Source organism: Grammomys surdaster, unplaced genomic scaffold (assembly GCF_004785775.1).
Source record: "Grammomys surdaster isolate TR1022 unplaced genomic scaffold, NIH_TR_1.0 262, whole genome shotgun sequence".
NCBI lineage: Eukaryota > Metazoa > Chordata > Mammalia > Rodentia > Muridae > Grammomys > Grammomys surdaster.
Window position 1 is genome coordinate 580,308 of NW_021604703.1, and position 24,164 is coordinate 604,471.

Sequence of the window (24,164 nt, forward strand, 5' to 3'; positions counted from 1 at the left end):
CATATTGGAAAGCTGGATAACCATCATGGACATCCTATTATTACTCTAGAAGGCCATGTTACAACTTGAGGTGTATCCAGCCTTTAGTCCCTGGGCTGTATGTAACCAAGGATAGACCTATGAAGGTAGCCCAACATAAAATCATAATCTTTTATTCTTTTTTTAATTGGATATTTTATTTATTTACATTTCAGATGTTATCCCCTTTCCCCACCCCACCCATAAAACCCCTATCCCATCTCCTCCTTCTTGCTTTTATACCATTTTAATTTCTTGAAAGTATTAGGATCAGTTCTAGGTTGAGGAACTAGCAATATAATAGATGCAAATAGTCAAAGAACAAGCAAGGCAGTAAACAGAGTCCTGTGATCACTCCCATGATCACTATTTCTAAAGGCTTATCAGGATGACCAAAGTATCTGAGCCTACTTCCCTGTCCTAACCCAAAGTCATGTTCATGCCTGACGCCTACTTCTTTGTCCTAGCCTATGATTTATATTCCTGCCTCTAATTACTTCTTTGTCCTAGCCTAAAATTTAGATTCCTGCCTGAAATTATGTCTTTGTCCTAGTCTAATGTCAGATTCCTTCCAAGCAGCCCATTTTCTTGTCCTTGGCCAATGTCAGATTCCTACCAGGCAGCCCCAAAAGCTCTCCACATCTTGCCCTTTTTTATTACATAACCAAGACTGGGCCTGTTTTATGTCATTCTGACAAGAATGCCTTTCTTACCTGCTATAGAATATGCATTATCAAAAGCAATGCACTTCTGTCTTAGTTTGGTAAGGCTTTGTGCATATAATCCTATATGAAACATTGTGAGATTCTTAAAAAATAAACAAAGAAACAACCCCAAACCCCTCAATGACACACTTACCAAGCATGAGCTTTTCAGGTGACATCATATCACAAGGTCAAAGGCTTGACCACTCCCTGACTGAAGTAGAAACCTACTCTTCATATAGGGGGACATGAACACTCAACAATTTAGCTGGCTGTGGAGCAAGCCATGGGAGAAGAAGTGATAATAACACAGAAGATCTATAACATGGGGTTCATGATATTAACACTACAATGGTCAAAGAAAGCTGGCAAGGAGACCCCATAATGACCCCAATGCTATCAGCAAACAAGAGCTCCAAAGCAACCGCTATCTCTGTATACAAAACATGAAAGGGAAGAACGACAGTGAAGAAAGAAGGGGGTCTACAGAAAAAAACACAAAAGGTCCAACTGGCAACTTCAGAAGGATGCTTGTCATATGAAGTATGGAAGATTAATTAGATGGAATTAATGATAGATGGAAACTGCATGCCCAAAGAATAACAAACTTGAAGGAGATGAAAAAAAAAACATTGTGTCTGAAGGAGAGAAGGATGCTGGAGAAAATATGCAGAATCCTTGGTGGCATGTGGGACTGAGCACTCCAGCACTTCAGTGCCTCTTGGGAATCAGGCAGCCCACCACATCAATGCCCCAGGGAAACCAAGCACCCCAGCACCTTTGCATTTTAGAGCCTTGTACAGAGACGAGAGGAAAACAATAAAATATATAATAGAAAAAAAATGACTGGAAATGTTCCAAATGTGTGGTAGAAAGGTCACTTCAGAGGTATAAAAGTCACAGCAGAACCCCAAACAGCATGAACAACAACAACAACAAAAAAAAGCATGCATCACATCAGAGTCAAACTGCTCAAATCAAGAGACAAATCTTAAAAGCAGCCGGGTAGAGTATGCACAAGGCAAGTGGGGACACTAAATGATGGTGGCTGCTTCTGTGCCAGAGAAGACAGATGCAGTGGCCTATGGGGTGACACCATGTGTCAAGGACATAGCACACTGCTCATTCACAGTTCTGCGGTCAATGAAAAAAATGCTTTGAAACAAAGACAAAATACAAATATTATTTAAATGCATATAAACAGGGGTCTAATTAGCAGCAGAGACGCAAGATCAGCTGCAGAGGAAATTGACCAGTTTTTGTTGTTGGGGTTTTTGTTGTTGTTGTTCTTGTTTTGGATTTGGGGGGGTTGTTTGTTCGTTTTAAGCAGGGAGACATCAAAACCATGATTCTGTAAAAAGCACACTGGAAGTGCTAGACTGGAGAGAAGGTAAGATGTTTTCTTCTGATTTCTTCAGAAGACAACTTCCAAACTGCCAACAAACTTAAAAGTCTTCTGGAAGTGAGCATGTCTTGAGCAAAGCAAAGGTCTTGCATGCAACATGGAATGTGTGATTCATAGAAGAAAAGGTTTATAAATCCCACCATTAATATATAAAAATTTTTCTACAAGAGTGTTGGGAGACTGAAAAGAGAAAGCATAGACTATAGTAGGTGTTTGTACAAGTGAGATCTGATGAGAGGGTATCCAGAATATATAAATAGCATTTAAACTCAAATAAAAATAAACTATGAGATTTGCAGCAGTGAACAAAAAACCTGAATACCAATCTCACTAAAGAAAGCATGGATATAACAAGAAGGAAAGAAAGAAAGAAGGAGAGAAAGAAAGAAAGAAAGAAAGAAAGAAAGAAAGAAAGAAAGAAAGAAAGAAAGGAAAGAAGGAAGAAAGAAAGGAAGAAAACAAGAGAGAGAGAGAGAGAGAGAGAGAGAGAGAGAGAGAGAGAGAGAGAGAGAGAATATGTGCAGCATTGCTAACCATTAAAAATATGCAAATATAGACATGGCTCACATCTCCAATCTCGGCTCTTAGGAAGCAAACACAGGCAGAGCATAGAAAGTTCAAAACTAGCCAATGGTAGCCAGCTCCAGGCCAGATAGGACTCTAAAAGCAGACAAAGTGTGCATGGACATGGCATATTCAAATTAAAGCTATCTCAGTCTTCTACTAAATGTACGAACTCATTTGCTCCCTATTGTGATAAAACCTTGTCCAAGCAAGTTAAAGGAAGATCAGGTTTATTTGGTTTATGCTTCTTTATCACAACCCATCTTGAGGGAAGTAGGGCAGGAACTCAAAACAGGAACTCAGAGACAGGAATGGAAGCAGCAGCCACGGGAGACAGTTTCTTGCTTACTGTAGGCTCATGTTCAGCAGAGGTAGCACTGCCCAAGTGAACTGTACTCTTCCACACCAATCATTAATCAAGAAAATGCTCCCACAGACTTGCCCACAGGCCAATCTGATGGAGGCATTTTCTCGACCACAATTCCCTCTTCTTAGATCACCTAATTTGTTCCAAGTTAACACAATGACAGTGACAACAACAATAAAATACCCTAACCACTGTGACATCCACTGGAGTGTCACTTGGTTTCAAAAATAAAAATAAGAAACAGCTGACTCAGTACAGGAGAAGGCAGCAGGTGGCATATACCTGCATCCTAGAGATACCATTCCAAATGATCACAAACATTCTGGTCTAAGATACACAGATCACATCTTTTACAGTTCTGGAAACTAGAAGTCCAGACCTAAGGTGTGAGCAGGAATGTGCTTTCTCCCCCAAGGGCTCTTTAGAAGGGTCCTTTCTTACCTCTCTTCCTGGTCTCTGTCATTATGGGCAGTTGCTGGCATTGCCTTGGGTTATAGTTCTGCCCACAATTTTTACCCATCACCATATGGTGGCCTTACCTCAATTTGCTCATCTCCAAATTTCTCTCTCTTTGTAGGACAGCTGTCACTGGATTTATGGCTCACTCTGTGCTAGTAAAACCTCATTTCAGCATCTCTATAACGATCTTGTTTCCAAGGCCAGAGGTCAAGACTGCAGCATATCTTTTAGGAAGGCACAGTATAGAACTACAGTCAGTTATGTATGGTCCTTGGAAAGATTAAAATTGTATAAGTTTTTTTTAAAAGTAGTAAGGCAGTGTTTTATAAAAAATATATATGAGTACCACATCCATGCATTGAGTGTATCTCTCCCAAATTCATACGTGATTCAAACTTGTAATATGACTTTATTTGAGGGAGATTTAAAAGCTAATGACATTATGAGGGTAGAGTCCCCCAGAATGGAATTGATGCCCTTAGAAAGTACCAGAGAAAACATTCTCTTTCTTCTCACTATGTAGGGATACAATGAAAAGTTGGCTAAAATTGGAAAGATCTGACCAGAAGCTGACTGTACTGGCCACTTAAGCCCATACTGTGGGACAATAGACTATCAGCCAAGCAGGTGTCATTCAGTCCAGGACCCCAGGCTGTGGTATGGTGCCACCCTCCTTTACAATAGGTCTACAATAAAAATGCAATAACACAGCAAGGGAACCTAGCAATCACATCTTGAACATAATAAACCTGTCTATGGAGGATGCATCATCAAATGTCTTTGGATCTCCTACAACTCACACAAGGAACAAATGTGAACCCTCCCAGAATGGCTCTCTCTGACCTCTGTATTCATCGTCACTGTCTGTGTCAGACACAACTTTGATGCTTAAGGGAATGAATGTAAACAAAAGTTTCTGTGAACAACTGCAGCTTCCACTGGACTGTCTGCAAGGCTAACTGCCCGATTAGAATGTCAGGGAGGGGAAGATGTTGGAATGTTGTCAGTTTAAAGCCAGCATACCGGGCTGGAGAGATGGCTCAGCGGTTAAGAGCACTGACTGTTCTTCCAGAGGTCCTGAGTTCGAGTCCCAGCACCCACATGGTGGCTCACAACCATCTGTAATGGGATCCAAGTGTACTCATACATAAACTAAATAAATCTTTAAAAAAAAAATAAAGCCAGCATACCTTGGGGGATGTTAAGCCTCCTTAATAGCCATATAGGGTCCTCCTATGTATATGACCCAACATCATTGTGACAAGTAGGTAAATCCTTTGGAATATAAAAGATAAAATAAAGTCAACAACAACAGCAACAAAAGTCTCTAGTTTCCACCAACTAGAAAGCTAAAAATACCCCAGAGTCAGTCTGATGCCTATTGCTGAGACTTCTCTGCTTTGCTGTAGCCCTCCTACCTGATATCTCTACTGATGTATTTGAAAACCTTCTTGATTTATGGCTTCCATTGTTCTAGTCCTATAAAAAAACTTCACATAACTTTTTATTAGCTTACAACAAAGAATTTAGGGTAACCTAAATCTGTGTTTCTGGGCCCACTGTCACTTATATTTGGCTCAAAAGAAAAAAACTCAAAAGTACAAAAAAAACCCTAAAAACAAACAAACAAACAAACCAACAAACAAACCTACTCTTAGCCTCCTTGAGTTATGGTCTTGTGTTAACAGCTGAATGAAAGAATGGGCCCAATCACTGACAGTTTACTTCCACTTGATGCATAAGGCCCCAGCCCTCCACTTTCCCTCTTGAAACAGTCACCTCTTCATCTTGTACTCTCACAGTGGAACAGAAATTAGCATCTTGAAAGGCCAAGTATTTTTTAATTAATTACTTTATTTATTTACATCCCAAATGTTGCCCCCCCAGTCACTCCTCCCATAATTCGTTACCCCATCTCCCCTCTCTTTTGCCTCTGAGAGGGTGCCCTCCCAGGGGCATCCCCTTCCTTCTGGCATCAAGTCTATACAGGATTAGGCGTATCCTCTTCCACTGAGGCCAGACAAGGCAGTCATCTGCTACATATGTGTCTGCGACCTCAGACCAGCCCACGTACGCTCTTTGGTTGGTGGCTTATTCTCTGAGAGCTCCCAGAGATCCAGGTTAGTTGACACTGTTGTTCTTTCTATGGGGTTGCCATCCCCTTCAGCCCCTTCATAGGGATCCCCGACCTCAGTCCAATGGTTGCCTGTAAATATCTACATCTGTCTCAGTCAGCTGCTGGTAGAGTCCCTCAAAGGACACCCAGGTTAGGCTCCTGTTTGCAAGCACAACATGGCATCAGTAATTGTGTCAGGGTTTGGTGCCGGCCCATAGGATGGATAACAAGTTGGACTGGCCACAGGATGGCCTTTTCTTCAGTCTCTGCTTTATTTTTGTCCTTGCATTTCTTTTAGATAGGAACAATTCTGGGTCAAAAATTTTGAAGGTAGGCCTTTACTGGGGTCCCTGTCTATCTACTGGAGGTGGACTCTTCAGTTTCCATCTCCCCTCTGTTGGACATTTTGGCACCCCCACTAAGGTCTGGAAGCCTCTTACATCCCAGGTCCCTGGGACTTTCTAGAGATTCGCCTACCTCCAACCCCTGGCAGCCCCACATTTCCATTCATTCTCCTAAGGGCCAGATATTTCATTGTTTATACTAAAAACAATGTCTTTCTCTTATGTCCGTTAGGCCTTCCACAGGACCTTACTTCGCAATAACAAAAATAACAACCTGTCTCCTGTATCGTGGGGTGTGGCCAGTCACTGTGAAACAGTGTAGAATGGGGGAACCTACTTCCAGTGCAGAACTGAAGTAAAAAAGTCAAGAAGTTCTCCAATCAAGACAAACAGCCTCTCAATAGCAGCATTTAAGAATCTGGTCTGTGTACTGTGGCCCATGAGGGCGAACCCTAGAAAACTTAATGGAGATTTTTCTCTCAGGGCTGAACCCTAGGGTTACATCTTGAGATTCTCCAAACAACAGCTTATTTTTTAAGGGATGCTTTTGTTTGGTATTAAAGCCAAGGCCTCCTACGCAGGAATAACAAATGAATCCTCCTGCCAGCATGCCCAGAAGGCTGCTTTTCCATCAAGGAAACACACAGTCTCTCCTCTGGTAATAAAGTAGCCTCAAGGATTACAGCTTACCTTTTCCCTAAATGAGAGCAGATGTCTCAGAGCAAGGATGCACTTAGCCAGCTGTGACAACTACCTGGCCAGCACCGGAAACAATAAAATGGGAGGCTAAAGTTGAAATTTCTGTGCATGTGTCATCCTTTATTTCATTTCCTTTCTCTATTCATAATTATCAAAAGCTCATTTGTGGGCTGGGGGAAAGCTCACTCAATAAATGCTTGCCCTATGAGCTCAAGGACTTGAGTTTAATTCCCAGAACTAACATAGAAGCCAGGCTTGGTGGCACACCTATTATGAAAGGAGAGGCATGTGGGTCTCCAGGGCTCATGGGTCAGCCAGTCTTGTGTAATGGCAGGAGAGTGAGATTCAGGGAGAGACACTATCTCAAAAATAAAGGATTCTTCAGAACACTCAAGGCTGTGCTCCTGGTTTCCACACACAAGTCCTTTCACTCACAATCTGTGTATGTCTTCACATGTCCATGCATGCTACACGCACAAACACATATAGAGAGGGGGAGGATGGAAGGGAAAAAAGGAGGGATGGATGGAAGAACCAGCAGCACATTTTCCTGAGAGAAGCCATTTCTTTACTATACAAGAAGCATCACACACTACGCCTGGTACCTGTAATTTCTATTCATTAACTCTCGTAGGAACTTTGCAAAGAAATGTTTTTATTTCCCTTTCTTTCTTTCATTTTTTGAGTCTTTGAAACTCAGAGATGGAATGCATCTAGCTCAAGGTCACACAGCTAATTTTAGTTGTGGGGGACTAATCAAGGGTTCTTTAAAGTCACAGAGGGGCAGTTCCTATACACCCTGAACAACAGCATCAGACAGTTCCTTGTAGCATTAATTCTTCCATTTCATTTATTCCTTGTTGTCCTGTCTATGTACTCTTGCCATAATCTTCATCCTTGTTCATAGAATTATACTGAATATTATTCATAGGATGTTTTAATAAGTCAGTTAATTTGTATTGAAATAAGTTTGGGGATAAAATTTAATTGAAGTTTTAAATTAAAATCCTTTGGTCACTTAATGAATTGAAAATGAAGTCAGGTACCCACATGCCTATAAATTGAGCACTTAGGAAGTAGAGGCAGGAAGATCTGGAGTTCAAGATCCTTCTCAGATCCATACTGTGTTCAAGACCAGCCTGGGTTATAGGAGATTACAAAAACAACACACACTAGTATACTTTTCATATAAGGAAAAAATACAACATAAAGCACAAAGGACACCACTAAATTTAGCCTGCGCTCTGTTGCCTACCAACAGCCCAGACACTTTGCTAAAGAGGGAAATGAGCAAGATCTGGAGTCAAGGTCAAGTTGGTCAGAATCCAACAGAGCTGCCTCCAGATGCAATAGGAAAGACAGGAGCAGCAGGGTTCCCTCAGGGTCAGCAAAACCTACTTCCACATTTAGGTGACAGCAAAGCTCCCTTTAGTTCCACCAGAAGCTGGTGGGCCACATGCCCTCAGAGTATCATGAAACAGAAGACCATCAAGTAACACATACCCCAGCACACTCTCTTCCCATCCTGGGTGCAATTGGAGGTGGGAGATTCTCATTCTTGTCTTCTCTCTGTAACCAATCAGCAGCAAGATTGGAGGCAAATTACAGAAACATTTTGAACACTAGGGACTCCCACCATTAATAAAAGAATTAATTATGCAAGGAGGTGTGTACCTGCAAACCCAGGACACAGGACACTGAGGCAGGAGGATCACATGATCACAAAATTAAAGAAAGCCTAGATTATTCCAGAAGAACCTGTCTCAAAAAAAGGGAGGGTGGGAATAAAAGAATAGTGGGAAAGCAAGAGTGGAGATAAGAGAGGGAAACAGAAAGAGGAGGGGGAAGAAGAGGAAGAACAGAAGGAAGAGGAAGGAGAAAGATGAAAGAGGAGAAGGAAGGGCAGATGGAAAAGGTTTTCTTCATTTTATTCCATGATTTCTCCCCTATCTAAAACTTCAAATTTTACTTTAGCTTGAATATTTACATATTCCAAATATACTGTTTGAAATTTGAAACAAGCCTCTATTGTCCCTGTATTTCTCTTCAATATGGCACAAATATAATATGCTTCTCAGATTCTAAGATTTACAAATATAACAACTGATTATCCAATCAACCTATACATGTTTATTCCTTGTATAGAAGATCCTGGGGTATAAATCCATTATTTAATTCAAATTTAATAGTAAGAAGGAGTGTAGACCCTGAGAGGCATTCTAGTCCAAGCACTGGCCCATGGGATGTCCAGTGTTGGGCAGTCTGACTCAGTCTTTGTTTTTGGACATAGATAAATATTTTCAGCCTCTCCTATTTTTGGACTCCTACAGAAATAAGATGATCTCACAGATGAGGAAACATTTGAAAGAATGCCACCCCAAGTCTAGCCTGTTCAAAGATCTCTGCCTGTCAAGTGATATCAGAGATCTAAAACCAGTTCCAGGGTGTGATGTAATTTGTCAGCTGACCTTAGACACCTCAATCTCTCTTGCCTGTTGCCTCATTTGAATGATAAACCCATTTAAAGCCCTTTCATCACAAAAATTATACACTTCTGAGATTGATTTATTGTCAGCTACAATTACCCTTACCCTCCATATATCAGACAGGATCATAGAGAAGGAGATAAAAAGAACCATGACCGAAGGGAGGGACACTGAAAGGAGTTGAGAGTTCTGGGTTTGTGTGTCAGCTGTGCCATGTGCAAGGTCTGCTCCTCTGTGTAGCTGTCTGATGTGGCGCCTCCTCTGAAATGTCTCCCCTAGGGACCATTTGGTCCATAAGCCTCTGAGATTTGGAGCTCACTGTCAAGATCTGACCAATGAGTAGGCTCCTTTACCCCAACAGAATAATTGACTCCAGATTAGTCACTCCAACAAAATGTTCCAGTGAAGCCAATCTTTTTGGTTCTGGTGAACCATAAAGATGTCTTTACACCCAATAGTACTGCCCAGCATAGATATGATGTAAGCCTGGTGGCTGGCTGTCACATATTCAGGAAGGGGCCTCTTGAGACTGAAATCCCCTCAGAAGAAGGCAGAGATGTTGGTGACTGCTGATAGACTCATCCAGGTGTCTAGATCAACCCCATTGATGGTAATACCCAATATCACAGGAGCCTGTCAATCACCTTTTCACCAGAGTTAGCTTGAGCTAGGTTTTTCTCTCCTGCCCCTGAAGAACTTCTCACTGATACACAGAAACTTTGAACTTGCCCATGTAGAGTTCAGGAACTTCCTCCACTGATGCCTTCAGGGCCACTAAAGCAGTGCTGGAGTAGGTCACAATAACTGCAGAGCTGTTGGACCCTTGGGTCCCTTTAAAACTAAGTAAGTTATCTCTGTGTTCTGTATCTATTGAGCATTGCATGAAGTTTGCTTTGAAGGCAATTTTTAAGTATAGTTGACCTTGGAGTTTCCTGAAGATCCCTTTCCAGAATCCAAAAGAAATATCTCAGCCTTATCTGTCCTAGAAAAAAGGGCAAATTCAAAGCCTAAGAGAATGTGGGTTGTGGAGGAGGGGTCCATAGGCAGCCAGAGAGACTCATGAATTAAAAATAATAATAACAAAGGCTGAAAAGACAGCTTAGTGAGTAAGAGAGCTTACTTTAAAAACATGAGGACCAGAGTTCATATCCCAGCATCCACATAAAAGCTGGTCAGGGCACGTGACACCCTCCTCAGGCTTCCCTGTGTATATATCAGCACACATATACAACACACATTGTAGTGGGTTTGGCCCAATGTTGTTTGTATTCTAGTGTAAGATACTGCCCCCCTCAGTTTGTTCTGATTGGTAAATGAAGATGTCAGCAGCTAATGGCTGGGCAGAGCAGACAGGTGGGACTTTTAGAACTCCCTGGCTTGGGACCTGGAGGAGAAAAAAGGGTAGGAGATCCACCAGGCTGAGAGTGGTAGAGAAGAAAAGAGATGGCATGTCTGAGAGAAGTACAGGACAGAGAGGCATGGCTGCTATGTAAAGGGGCCAGTAGTGTGAGGGCCAGAACATGAGCCTTCTGGATCCAGAGGAGCCAAGATAGAACACAACATTTAGTAAATAATAACTCAAGATTAACCACATAGAGATTAGACAATGGTCCAACTCTTGAACTGTATAAGACATTTTAAAATTAAAGACAGTGTGTGTGTCTTTCATTTGAAAACATAAAACATTGAGGCAGGTAGCTAACTGCCAAGATTTATTAATTAGTCATTTAGTTCAACAACACATACATATAATACACACACACTAAATCAAAAAGGATGTCACAACTAAATCCCCGTTGCTGGACCACCATGAAATTTTGATATGTTTTAGTGAGCTCTATGGTGCTTGCTATATTAGTTAAGATTTTCATTGCTGTGACCAAATAATTGACAAGAAGCAATTTAAGGTGGGAAGAATTTCTTAGGGCACATAGTTGGAGGTGACACAATCCATCATGGCAGAGAAGTTAAGATGGCTCGAGTTGAGGCAGCTGGTCACATTCTGTACTGGGTCAGGAACAGAGAGCAATGAAGGGAGATGCTCAGCTTGCTCCCCACTTTTTCCATTCAGCTGAGGACCACAGGCCATGTGCTGGTGCTGTCCATACTTAGGGTGGTTTAAGATTTCCTTAAAGCATCTTTGAGCCAGGCAAGCTACATTCACCAGATAAATTGAAAATATTGACAACAATAAAACCTTTTCCCTCTTGAGTCCACAACGACTCCAGGTGAGTCTGATCTTCGCGCTATTACAGGGCAAGTGTAATGTGCATGTGCATGAGCACGCATGTGGCAGCCAGGCTACAGAACCAGAGCTATCAGTTAGAATCTTTTTTGAAGGTTGAAAATATCTTATCTACCATGAAAACACCATGTCAGAAGGAAGGTTCACTGTGTGTATACATGAGTATGTGTACATTTGTGTATGTATATATGTATGTATACACACATATAGTATGTATATATGTGAGTACACATATGTATATGTGTGTGTATATACCAGTCACTGTCCCACATTCTTCTCATTTAATGATAACAGGTCAATTTCCCCCTATGTGTCTCTTACTTTCCCTCTAAAGAGAAAGAATACAACATTACTACTGATATTCACTGTGCTCAGCCAACAGAGAAATAAAATGTTCATGGCCTGTTAAACCAGTGTTAACCCTCTGCACACTCCATCTTTGGCTCTGTTGTGACAAGTCAGGCTTTGGAGGGTCTCACATGCTCCTACCAAGGCAGGGGCCACTACCTCTAGCTTCATAGAACCCATCCCCTCCTCTCTGAAACTGTGTTCAGCCTTAGAAATAAAAGGCTGCTCTATCCTCAAGTTTGTAGCTAATTTAGGAAGACGTTATTCATTATTTGATATGTTCTTCAGTTCATTTGCACAAGAATATCAATGGTCTCATTTGATCTTTATGATTGAGCCAGTTATTCTCTTTAATAAATAAGGACACTGAGGACAGAGCGGATTGAGCTAGAGCAAAAGGAAGGTATCAAACAGATCCAACTACCAAAATCAAAAGGCTGGAGACCCCAGGATAAAATAGTAGAGTGGACCAGAATTTAAAATATACCAGAATTCCTTGTTAATGATGGAAGAGAAGAAAGTGGGCAGTAATAGGGAGATCCAGGCCTCATGGGTCTCTCCCCATGTTAGCACAAGGGCAGTGGGAGCACAAGGCTCTAACTCTTTAGTGCTGATGAGTTTTCTAAGATAGGGGCTTTATTTTCTCCTGTTTCCTTCCCACTCACATTGATCCTGTCCTCCTCCCAATTAGTTTCTTCTCTTTTAGTTTTTTAAAACTATATTTTTATTTATTCTTTGATATTTTCATACATGTGTTCAACATACAATGAACACATTTACTCCTCACTCATTCCCAAACCCCTTAGGTTTCCCTCTCACATCTCCCTATCAACTTTATGTCATTTATTTATTTATTTATTTACTTACTTACTTATTTATTTATTTATTTATTTAACTTACTGAGTTCAATTTATTGTTGTCCATATATACATGGGTATGGATTCATCCACTGAGGCATGGGTCATCTACCAGAGGTCATGTCCCCAAAGAAAAATGACTCTCTCTACCCAAGCAGCCACCAACTACCAATATCTCTTCAGCTAGGGGCCTGCAGAACCCCTCTTGAACTCCATCTTGGCATTTTTAACTGGCTTGATCTTGTGCAAACAACCATACTGCGACTTCATGTGTGTAACATCTATGTCATGGATGTGGAATTTTTTTAGCACTGACTCCAAGACAGTCATAAACAAATAAGGATGTCAAGTCACCCCTCACAGCTCACATTCTGTCTCAGAGCCAAAGCAGAAATCTAATTGTCCCACTTAACACAGGAGGAGAACTTTTGGGAAAGCAAAGAGACTGATATACAAGGTTGGCCCAATTTGAACTAACTCCAAAAGATCCTAAAGTGTGTCCCTAACTGTGTCTCGTGGTGATATAAACATCTGAAAGGTAAAATTTAGCTTTTCTCCACTAAATCAATCTTAAATCACTTGGTGACAGTTTAAAGTATCGCATGTTTTATGGAGAAGCGATCGGAGTTCGCTTCATCCAGCATGGCATTTTTGCCCTATAAGAAGTAGGCTTTGAAGCATGTGGGGAGGGGAATACGCTGTTTAGGCTTGATTCTGTGTTGCTTAAGTTTAACTGTCAACTTGACATAACCTTGAATCACTTGAGAAGAGACTCTCAAATGAGAGATTGTTTAGGTCAGGTTGGCCTGTGGGAGTGTCTATGAGGGATGGATGTCAAAATATCCAGACCATCATGGGTAGCATCATTTCCTGAGCTGGACCCTGGACTGTCAAAAAGCAGAGTAAGCTTGCTGAGAACTGACTAGCAGCCCTAAGAAAGGAAGCAGGCATCATGGGGCATATTCATCTCTGCTCTTGACTGTAGACGTAATGCTTAAAGTTCCTGCTTTGATTTCCCATCAGTGATGGACTGTAACCTGAGAGTGTATGCCAAATAAACCCTTTCTCCACTCATCCTCACTATGCAATGTAACTCCCACATACAACTCACTGAAAAGAAAACTTTTAAGTTTTTTTTAAAAAGCCTTTTGGAAGGAGTGTGTGGTCAGACTCCTACTCCATGAAGATGTTTGGGCTCCCTTCAGGGCACCCTATGGCTGGAGTACCTTGGGCTGTGACTAAACAGAAATGTACATACATTTAAAGGTTCCAGTACTACTACGGAAATTGAACTTTGAACCTTCCAATGCATTGTCCATAAGTATTATCCTCTTGAGTCTGAGCTCCATCCATCACACGGTATCCCCAGCCCCCTTTCCACTCCCTATTCATGGGTTCCTGTTCTATTTTCATTAGAGTCTATAACTTCCTGCCCTTTCCCTATATACAGCCCTTGCTTGTGTTCTTGTTCTCAGTCCCCCACTTCCAGAATGTGCCATATGCTCTCCAGGATTTTATATTTCAAGAGAGAAACACAAGCCAGGTATGGTGGTCCAGAAAGTAGTTGAAAAATTTTGTTACCATTTGGCTTGAAAAGAAATGGTTAAGAAAAGTGTACTATACCTGTAGACCTGTGTCAAGCAGTGATGAGGACTCCAATTTTATGTTAGAAGAGTGTAGAAGAACTCTAACCATTTACAAACAAGACTTGAGAGCTACAATTTCATCTTAAGAATGGGAAGACAGCCTTAATCCTTAAAAATGCCATCCTCTGAAGTGGTTTGTTTGAGAAGGAAGGAGGGCTCTTGAGACAGAAACTTGGTTATAGGGCAAGATAACTGTCAAGAATAAAGGATAGTTATTATGCAACAAAAGAGCAACTGACTGTCTTAGACCATTGTCTGCCTATTGCCTACTTGATCCTTCTGCAGCTATCCTGGAAGGAAGAGGGAATTGCAACGCCCCACCCATCCCTCCATGAGGATCTAATGGTTGTTAAGGGGTGGACAGACATTTTCTGCAGTGATGTAACCACTCAAAAGTTGTCTGTGCTCTTTTGTAACAAAGTATGTTCAGGGGATTTCAGGGGCTTCGAGAAGATTACAAAAATTGATTTGAGGTTCCCACTTTCTTCGAGCCAAATGATACCATGTTTTCCTAACCACTTTCTGGACCATTACACCTGACTGCTGTCACCTTTGAGGTATGAAATTCTGGACAAGACGTGGTCACATTTTGTGTGTAGTCCCACTTGTTTCTCTTCTTTGCATGGTAACCCTGGAGAGTTATGGATCTCTGTAAGCATCAGCTTCATCACCTCCAAAAACAAAGAGGGAGCCAAGGATATGCCCCAGGCTTGAGAGAAGGAGCAGGGAATGAGACAGTTCACACACAGAAGCTCTCATTATTATGTTTAATGTGATTGTTGCCATGATCGAGATTCCATCTATAAAACCACAGGGGACTGAAGACAATGTAATCAGAGAAAGAAAAGTGATCAGGAGACACAGATCCTCCTTCATTTATCTTATCTTATTTTATTTTATCTTTTTTTTCTGAATAGCCTTAAGGGGCCACTGAGTTTCTCATGTCTGAACAAACAGACTGACATAAAACTTTTTGCCTTGTGGCTTTATTACCTTTCAGGGAAAGTTGTTAGATTCAAGTGCAATCACAATTAACATGTGTTTCATGCAAATAACAATAAACTTCATATGTGAAAAGAGATGTCTAGTGCAAGACCCTGATGAGACAGGAAAGCCTCTCTCTGCTGACAATGAACTTTCTCTTGGTTTAAGTATCCCAGTGACCATGGGCAGATCCATAGTTCACAGAAGAATAAACCACACTCTGCTTTAAACCCACTTTTTAATGAAAGGCCAAGGCTGGTGGAGTGTTCTCACCAAGCCCTCAGAGGCTGTTCTATGTAAAGACTCACTGTTCCTTCGTGTAGTTTGGGGGGCATGGTTGTCAAACTGAATTGAACCTTCTCTTGTTATACCACTCAGGACTGTCCCATACGTGATGGGAGGACCATAGCCCTTAACACTGTAGTGATTTGAATGAGAACAATATATATATATATAGGCTCATATATTTGAATGTTTGGTTCCCAGTTGGTGTAGCCTTGTTGAAGGAAGTGTGTCACTGAGGGCATGCTTTGAGGCATCAAAAGTCTATGCCAGGCCCTGTCTCACTCACTCTCCTTGTCTGCAACTTTTAGTTTAGACACAAGTTTCAGCTACTGCTCTAGCCTCATGCCTACCTGTTTGCTACCATGCCCCCTGACAGTCATGGACTCACCCTCTGAAACTGTAAGCAAGCCCCAATGAACCACTTTTTTATCAGTTGCCTTGATCATAGTGTCTCTTCACAGCAATAGAACAGTAACTAAGACAATCATCTACCCCCCAAATGTCAGCCATTCTTTCCTTGATTTGTGACCAGACCAACTAGATTCCAAATGTCCTTGCCAGGAAGGGCAATAATGTCCAGGTAAAGACTCACTTCTGGAAAAGAGTCACAGAAATGGTCTAGAGTCACTTAAGGTCTTAGGGTGGCTCATAGAAGCATCCCGGTCCACCATCCTCCATCTCCCACCTGACTGTAATCCATTCTCAGACACGATGAACAAGCACAAGTCTATGCACCAAAGAAACACAGAAAGGGCCACAAAGGGCAGGGTTCTGTCCTTTTGGACATTAGAGTTGTGAAATAGTATCCTTCAAGCATAGTGTGCCTGTCGTCACTTGAACTCTCAGCCACTGTCATCAACATATAAGATCTGCCTATGATTAGACCCATTAGTGTTCCATCACAGAAAGGGAGAGACTTGTGAAGCCCCACCCCTCACTGAGGACCTATTGGAAGTTAGTGGTTGCTAGGGGAGAGAGAGAGGGACATTTGCTCCAGTGTTGTACCCAATCATAAGTTGTAAGATGAGAGATCCTGACTCAAAAAAAAAAAAGATGAAAGACACTGGAAGAATGATAACTAAGGTTGACCTCTAGCCTCCGAATATACACAGATCTGCACACACATGCAAGCACATACAGGAGCACACACACACACACACACACATACACACACACACACATGCACACACAAAGAAAAGAAAATGAGTTAACACAAGGGCCTAAAATGGTCGTCACATGATAACTGCTTGACGTTGTGAAGCAATGGCTGTATCCATGGGCTTCCATTCCTATATCCCCATTACACTGGAGCATCCTCTGAGGGCATGATAAAAGCCAAGTGTACAACACAAATGTTGTCTATAATTAATTTGTTCCTGAAACATACCAGGTGGCAAGAAAGAAGGTATAAGGAAGAGAAGAGCACCAGAAAGAAAGATAAAAGATGGGCAAAAATGGAAATAAATTTTACATTTTCCAAAGGATCTGACATCAAATTCCCTATTAGAAACTCAGAGAGCTGCAGTGTAAGACCTGCCAGTGTCATTTCACAGACGGGAATAGCAAGTCCAACAGTACTTGATTATTCCCAGAGAGTGACTGAACAAAGGGCTTGCCTCACACACTGGATACCAAAATCACAGGACATTCTTGTCTTCAACATGCTGGTAACAGAGATGACTAGAGGCATCACTCTGTAGAAAACTGTGTATCAGCGCTTCACAATCAGAGTCAATTGGAACTTCAAAATGGCATCCAGTTACCAGACATGGTAGCACACACTTTTAATCCTAGCACTCTGGAGGCAGAGACAAGTAGATTTCTGTGAATTCTAGGCCAGCCAGGGCTGCATGGTGAAACCCTATCTCAAAAAAAGAGAAATTGGGGAAAGGGGGAAGGGGGGGCGGGTCGGGGTGAGTCGGAGGGGGGGGCGGGGGGGGGGGGGGGGGGGGAGGGGGGGGGGGGGGGGGGGGGGAGTGTCGTGCGGGAAGGAGGGAGGGAAGAGAAAGAGGAAGAGGGAGGAGGGAAAGGATGAGAAGAAGCAGACCATCACATCTGGTTAAAGTGATCAAAATGGTCTCCTGCTGTCAAGGGAAGGAGATGGGGTTGATGGGGTTGCAGGAAGCTTGACAACATCTCAGACTCACTCAGATCTGTGGACAATTCCTCCATCCCTGTACAAAGGATCCTCCAGGGACACGTGTGTACATTCCTGCCCGAAAATTTGTTTGCTTGGGCTTTCCATAATCTATACTCACTAAAACAGAGGGAAAATATCCATCATCTAACAAACATCTGGATGGTGTTCAGAAACAGGCAGAACTGTGTCCTGGGCCAATTTCTATTCTAGGTACAGCCAGTGATTCACTGGTGACCTTGAACAAGCAGAGGTGACCTCTATTCTTTTAGCAAGCTTCTACTCCTGAGGCCCCAGCATGCCACCAGCCACATCACTTCTGACAAAATTCCTTCAGCTGCCACAGCCTGAGATGGGGCATCTGGAGATCCTGGATCCCTCTCTAGCCTGCACCATACCTTCTGATTTAAACAAACCTAACTCTCAGGTTGGAGCCACGGACTAGGATATGAGACCAGGGCCTGGCCCAGCACATTGAATTTAAACTCTTCTGACTTCCTGTCCCACATCTAATGAGCACTGGGGTGTGACTAGAGAGCGACATGCCTCAAGATATCCATTGTGACAGGCTCCCATGATTGCATCTCGCCTAGAGCTGCTAGAGGAAATAAAATGCACAGAATGTTCTGAAACTTCCAAACAAAGACGGGATACATGACACGGAATACAGTACCACACCAAGACTCAACGTTAGATTAAAAGGAAGAAGTTGGATGCTGGAGAAATTCAGCAGTGAAGAACACTGTTCTTCTGGTTTACCAGAAACCATATAATACAGTTCACAATTATCTGTAACTTCAACTCTAGGAGATTCAACATCCTCTTTTAGACTCTATAGGTACCTACACAGATGATGTACATTCACACAGACACCTCATACACAGAAATTACATGTTTTAAAGGGATGAAATTATTTGGCTTGTCCTTTTCTCTGTATGCACAGTAACTACTATGAAATAAAACACCATCAGCGAACAGAACATTACTAACCAATACTTGCTGAATGGCTATTGCATCAACCACAGTGTTAGTTGCCAGGCAAACAGCTTTGAATAACTTAGTGTCATTCCTTATCTTACAGTCCATCAAGATATCTAAGTCAAGCAGAGCTTCTCACACATAATTATGGAGATGTTGTTGGGCTATAAGCTGTGAAGTTCAATGGCTAGGGGAGTTTATGGCAGGAGACAGATCAAGCCCTGGAGTATCAAGGAAAGCTTCCCTGAGGAGGTGGTATTTGAGCTGACTCCAAGCTAGAGTAAGGAAAATTTCTAGGCAGCATGTGTGGGACCCCCGAGATACAAGGAAGTATGGAATACTTGAAGGTTCAAAATAGACATTGACGAGTAGTGAACAGCACATAGGAAAAGAAGTAAATAAGAAGTGAGGAGAGGCAGGATTCTATATAGTTGAAAGGGGGTGGGGAATTGGGCTTTAATATTGACTGCATCCTCTCAGGGAAAGTGGGATCAGTTGTCCATCCATATGGATATAGTTTGTAGAGCCAACAGCTGGAGTCAGCCCAAGGGTTTGTTCTGGGACCCACCACAGGGACTGTAGTTAACTTGTCTTGGGACAGAACACAGAACAGTTTCCAAGCAGCCCGCCCCGCCACTGTCTCTCTTAAGGCCAAAGGAAAACAAAACACTCATCACAACCATTCAGCTTAAGATAAGCCTTTATCCACCTTTATCCACAGGAAACTGGTAATGTGGGCCACATCAGCCACCAGCCTCAGAACCAATTGGCCAAATGGGTTTCTTCTGATGCTTCTGTATCCATTTCCTAGTTGACTTTCAAATCTTAGAGAGATGATGGTGAGCCCCTATTTAAGTGCATATGCATGGATGTGGATTATTTATTATACATGATGTTGACACTTCCCTCTTTTGTTTATTACTTTTGTAGACAAAATTTTATTCTGTATCCCATATGATCCTAGAACTCACTATGTAGCCTAGGCTAAACTTAAACTCACAACAAACTTTTTGTCTGAGTGCCCAGGTCACAGGTATAAGCACTCTGCCCCACATTGTAGACAGTTTCAGTAAGAGACTAGTCCAGTACTCCTTAGCTATTTTGTTTGTCAAAACAAAGATACTTTGGAAATAATGCCCTAATTTTTCATCTGCTTGTCAACATTTAGTTTCACATAACAGAGGAAATTCTGGCCAAAAATTTCAGGATAGAAAGGATGTAACTAAGACTTAAATAACTTTCAAGAAGGTGTACCTGATAGGCCTATACTACTGTTTGTGACAGACAGATAGTGGTGGAGATTGACATCCTAGAGGTGTGCTGCCCCAACGGTAGCCCACTGCAAAAGCCCTTGCAGTGAGGTAGATGAAAACTGAAATGTGCAAAATATGTGGAAGATGTCAAAGATGTCAAGGACCCAATGTGGTTCATTAAAAATTGCATACTCAAGTTAGAGCTTGGATATAACAGAAGAGCAAAAAGTACAAAGGTGCCCTTACCTGCTTATTTTTATTCTCTCTCTCTCTCTCTCTCTCTCTCTCTCTCTCTCTCTCTCTCTCTCATACATATGTACCCATATACATGTATGTATATTGGAGTGTATTCATCTATGCATGTGTGTCTTTGTGTGTAGGCCAGATTGATATCTATATTATGTAGCCACTGCCTCCATATTGAACCATCTCATCCTGGAGGGAAGGCAGATAAAACTCTCAAAGCAAACGAGCATGACGATGCTTCAGGAGCTCCTGACACATGCCAGGCCCTTTCCCACAGATGCATAAGCAGTAACAGCTGCTGAGGAAGGAAGATTCTTGACCTGTTGAGCTGCCTGCAGGTCCTACAGGAAGTTCTAGAGATACAGCTTTTGTGAACTGTCACGTCCACAAAGGTGGGCTTCCAATGACACAGCTGCCTTGTGTCACCATGTTCCTAGAAGTAACCCTGATAACTCACTGGTTCACCAAGCTGAACTTGAGGACAATCGCTTCTCTTGTCTGTTGTCAGTGACTTATCTACAGTAAAGAGACATTAATTCTGTCTCCTCAAGATAGCTCACTTACCATTTCAAAGTTTGTCTCAATGGCTCTTCATTGTTGAAGCTGGGGCTCACTAACCCAACTAGACTGGCTGGCCAGCAAGTCTTATGGGTTCTCTTCTGCCTTCACAGCCCAGGAGTACAGATGTGTCTGGCTTTTACATAGATGCTGAGAATCCAAACTCAGATATCCATGCTTGTATGGCATGCACTTTGCCGACTAAACCATCTACCCAGCCCCCATATTTTATATTTTTAATGAGTCCTCTAGAAAATGTAGAGACTCTTATAAGGCTGTCTTAGGGTTTCCATTGCTGTGGAGAGACACCATAACCAAAGCAATTCTAATAAAGGACAAAATTTAATTGGGACTGGCTTACAGGTTCAGAGGTTCAGTTCGTTATCATCAAGGCAGAAAGTATAGCAGCATGCAGAAAAACATGGTACTAGAGAAGGAGCTGAGAGTTCTGCACCTTGATTGAAAGGCAGCCAGGAGAAGATTGTTTCCAGGCAGCTAGGGAGAGTTTTTAGGCCCATCCCCACAGAGGCACACTTCAAGAAGTACACACATACTCCAACAAGGCCACACCTCTTAACAGTGCCACTCCCTAAGCCAAGCATATTCAAACCACCACAGAACCTGTGTTGTATCTTTAGTGGACAGCCCTGGGCCAAAGTCACTCTCCCATTCTACAGGTAGAAAGGTTGCAAGCTCCGTTTAGAGTAAAATCAAAGCACGGGCATTGGCAGCACTGATGGTGGGATCTTCTGTGTGTGAAAAAGAACTATGTGGAAGCTAAGTACTCAGACTGGGATCAAGGCTTTCTCTCGCTTACCAGGTAAGCCATGGAAAGGATCTCTGCTTTCTGTGGATCAGTTTTCCTCTTTGCTATAGAGGGGCCTGGCTGAGATGAGAACTGGGTCCTCACATTTCAGGCTCTCTGGTCCTCTGCCCAATCACCTCAAGACAGGCCATCACTCAGACTGCCAGGAATGAGAGGCTAATTTCCATCTGCAGAAGTGTCTCCAGAGAAGGAGCCCTGGAGAAACCTAATGGCTGACACATGTCACAATATTGATGATATTCCCAAAAACACTGAGGCTGCCTGCTGCCACAGCTGACTGGAGCATGAGTGCTTGCCAAGCCAACACTGTCAGTCTTGCTTTTTACCACTGAGGCTTGCTTTGACAGAGACACTTCTGAGGGAGAAAGGGGGACATATTTATTGATCATTTACTCTGTACCCAAGGCTGGGCAAAGTTCTTTGGTGGGAATTGAAATCCTACACAGAGTGTCTTGGAATGTAACTTTAATGAGGAATTTATAGAGATGCTCAAATCAAAATGACCCACTGGACAGCAGCAGTGGCTCTTTGCACAAGATCAAACCAGTCAACATTTCAACATGGATGGAGGTGGGTGTCACAAGACACTACCTGGAGTTGAAGAGCTATTGACTGTTGCTGGATGCTGCCAGAGAGAGTCAGTTTTATATGAGTTTATGATGACTGGTGGGTTTCCCAGGCTCCAGTGGGTAGCCCCAACTTTACGTGCATGAGGACAGAGCTTACTACATTCAATAGGTTATATTTTTAAAAAGAGTAAAAAAGAACCTGGAGTCCAGAGTGTGATATGGTGGTGATGGTCAGATGTCTAGGGGGGTGTGCTATAAGGGATGACTGTAATCAAAACATATTTTTTAAAGAAAAAGAAAAATTGTTACCTGAGTGAGGACACACATGATAGGCCTAGTGTTCCCAGGAGAGGGCAATTGGAAATAGCCAAAAAGGGGAGCTGATGTAAACACACCCATGAAAAGACAGCCACGTGACATCTGTGAAGTATTTATAAGCTGAGCAATGCCAGTGATTTCTGGAGGCAGGACAATCTAAGAGAGGCGAGAAAACTATCTCGGTAGAGCAGTGGTTCTCAACCTATGGGTCACGACCCCCTTGGGGGGTTCAAATGACCTTTACACAGGGGTCATATATATCAGATATTTATTATTCATAACAGTAGCAAAATTAGCTATGAAGTAGCAACAGAATAACGTTGCATTTGGGTGACCCCACAACATGAGGAACTATATTAACTATATTAACAGCATTAGGAAAGTTGGAAACCGCTGCTCTAGAGCCATCAGACAGCCTGGCCCTGCCAATACCTTGTAATGTGCAGCCTCCAGAACTGGGGAGGTGGCTCAGTGGCTAACCTGCCTTCCATGCAACCATGAGGACCTGAGTTTGATCTCCAGCACACACATAAAATGTGCACCATAGTAGGGTGTAGTTGTAATCCCAGAACTGTGGAGGCAGAAACAGGGGGATCGTTGTTGCTCGCTGGCCAGCCATTCTAATCTTGTTAATGAACCCCAAGTTCAGTGAGAGACTCTGACTCAAAACAAAAGGTGGAAAGAGCTTAAGGAAGACACCCCAAATTAACCTCTGAGCTACCCCCATATACATGAATGTATACATGTACTTGCACACATATGTTCACACATATCCAAACAAATCCCACCTTGCTTATGATGCTTGATGCTAGATGACATCATTTAAACCTATCTAGTCTGTGTCATAAGCCCTTCTGTTATTCTCTGCTTTACTAGTGGATAAAAAAAGTCAAGTATTTCCCAAGTTTGTGCTCTGGGATGCTCAGGTTTGCTTCCCACCAATGTCAGAACCACAGCTTTCTCAGCCCCATCTTCCCTAAGTTCAAGCTCACTGATAGTTTGTTACAGATATGTCGAGTGAGGTTGGGGAGTGTTAAAAATCATAACTAGATCACATAGGTAATACAAGGAATATCTTTATCAAGGTCCTTTATCAGCATATATTAACTATACATTGGGTAATGACTGGAGGTAAAGAGGTAAATTTTCCTTCATTAGTGTAGTGTAAAGGAGCAGAGACAGTCCCAGGCGAGTGTGTGTTGTTGATGTGGGCACAGCAATGTCAAAGGCCAAAGCTTCAGGCCCGTGGGAAAATGGCAAACCTTTCCCTCATGGTCTGAATAAGGAAGGGATGTGGACCGTGTGCAGAAAGTGTTCACTGTAGTTTTCCCTCAAGGGATGTTTATAGCCTACAGACTGCTCCTCTACAGACAGTGCTCCTGCCAAGATTAGCTAGGCCTGCCTTCTTGTTCAGCTATGTATTAAATACTCTGCTCTTTCAGGGGTGGGAGGTTTCAGGCTTGTCCCTCAGAGAGCCCTGTACACTCAATCTCTGCTTTTCTATGTCTGCTCATCGGTCATTTCTTTAGTTACTAGCTGACCAACCAGATCCATCTTGCAAGGCTATGCAAGGATGGAGCAGTGTAACCACTTGTCTGCTGCCCATGTTTCTGTAAACACCACCTCCCTCACATTCCTATAGGCAACCCTAGTGGGACCCATTGAGTCACACAACAATGAAAGACCTGAAGAGACAAGCTGGGGGATATAGAGGTTTCCAGAAGAAGAAATCTCAAATCCCATATTGTTCTC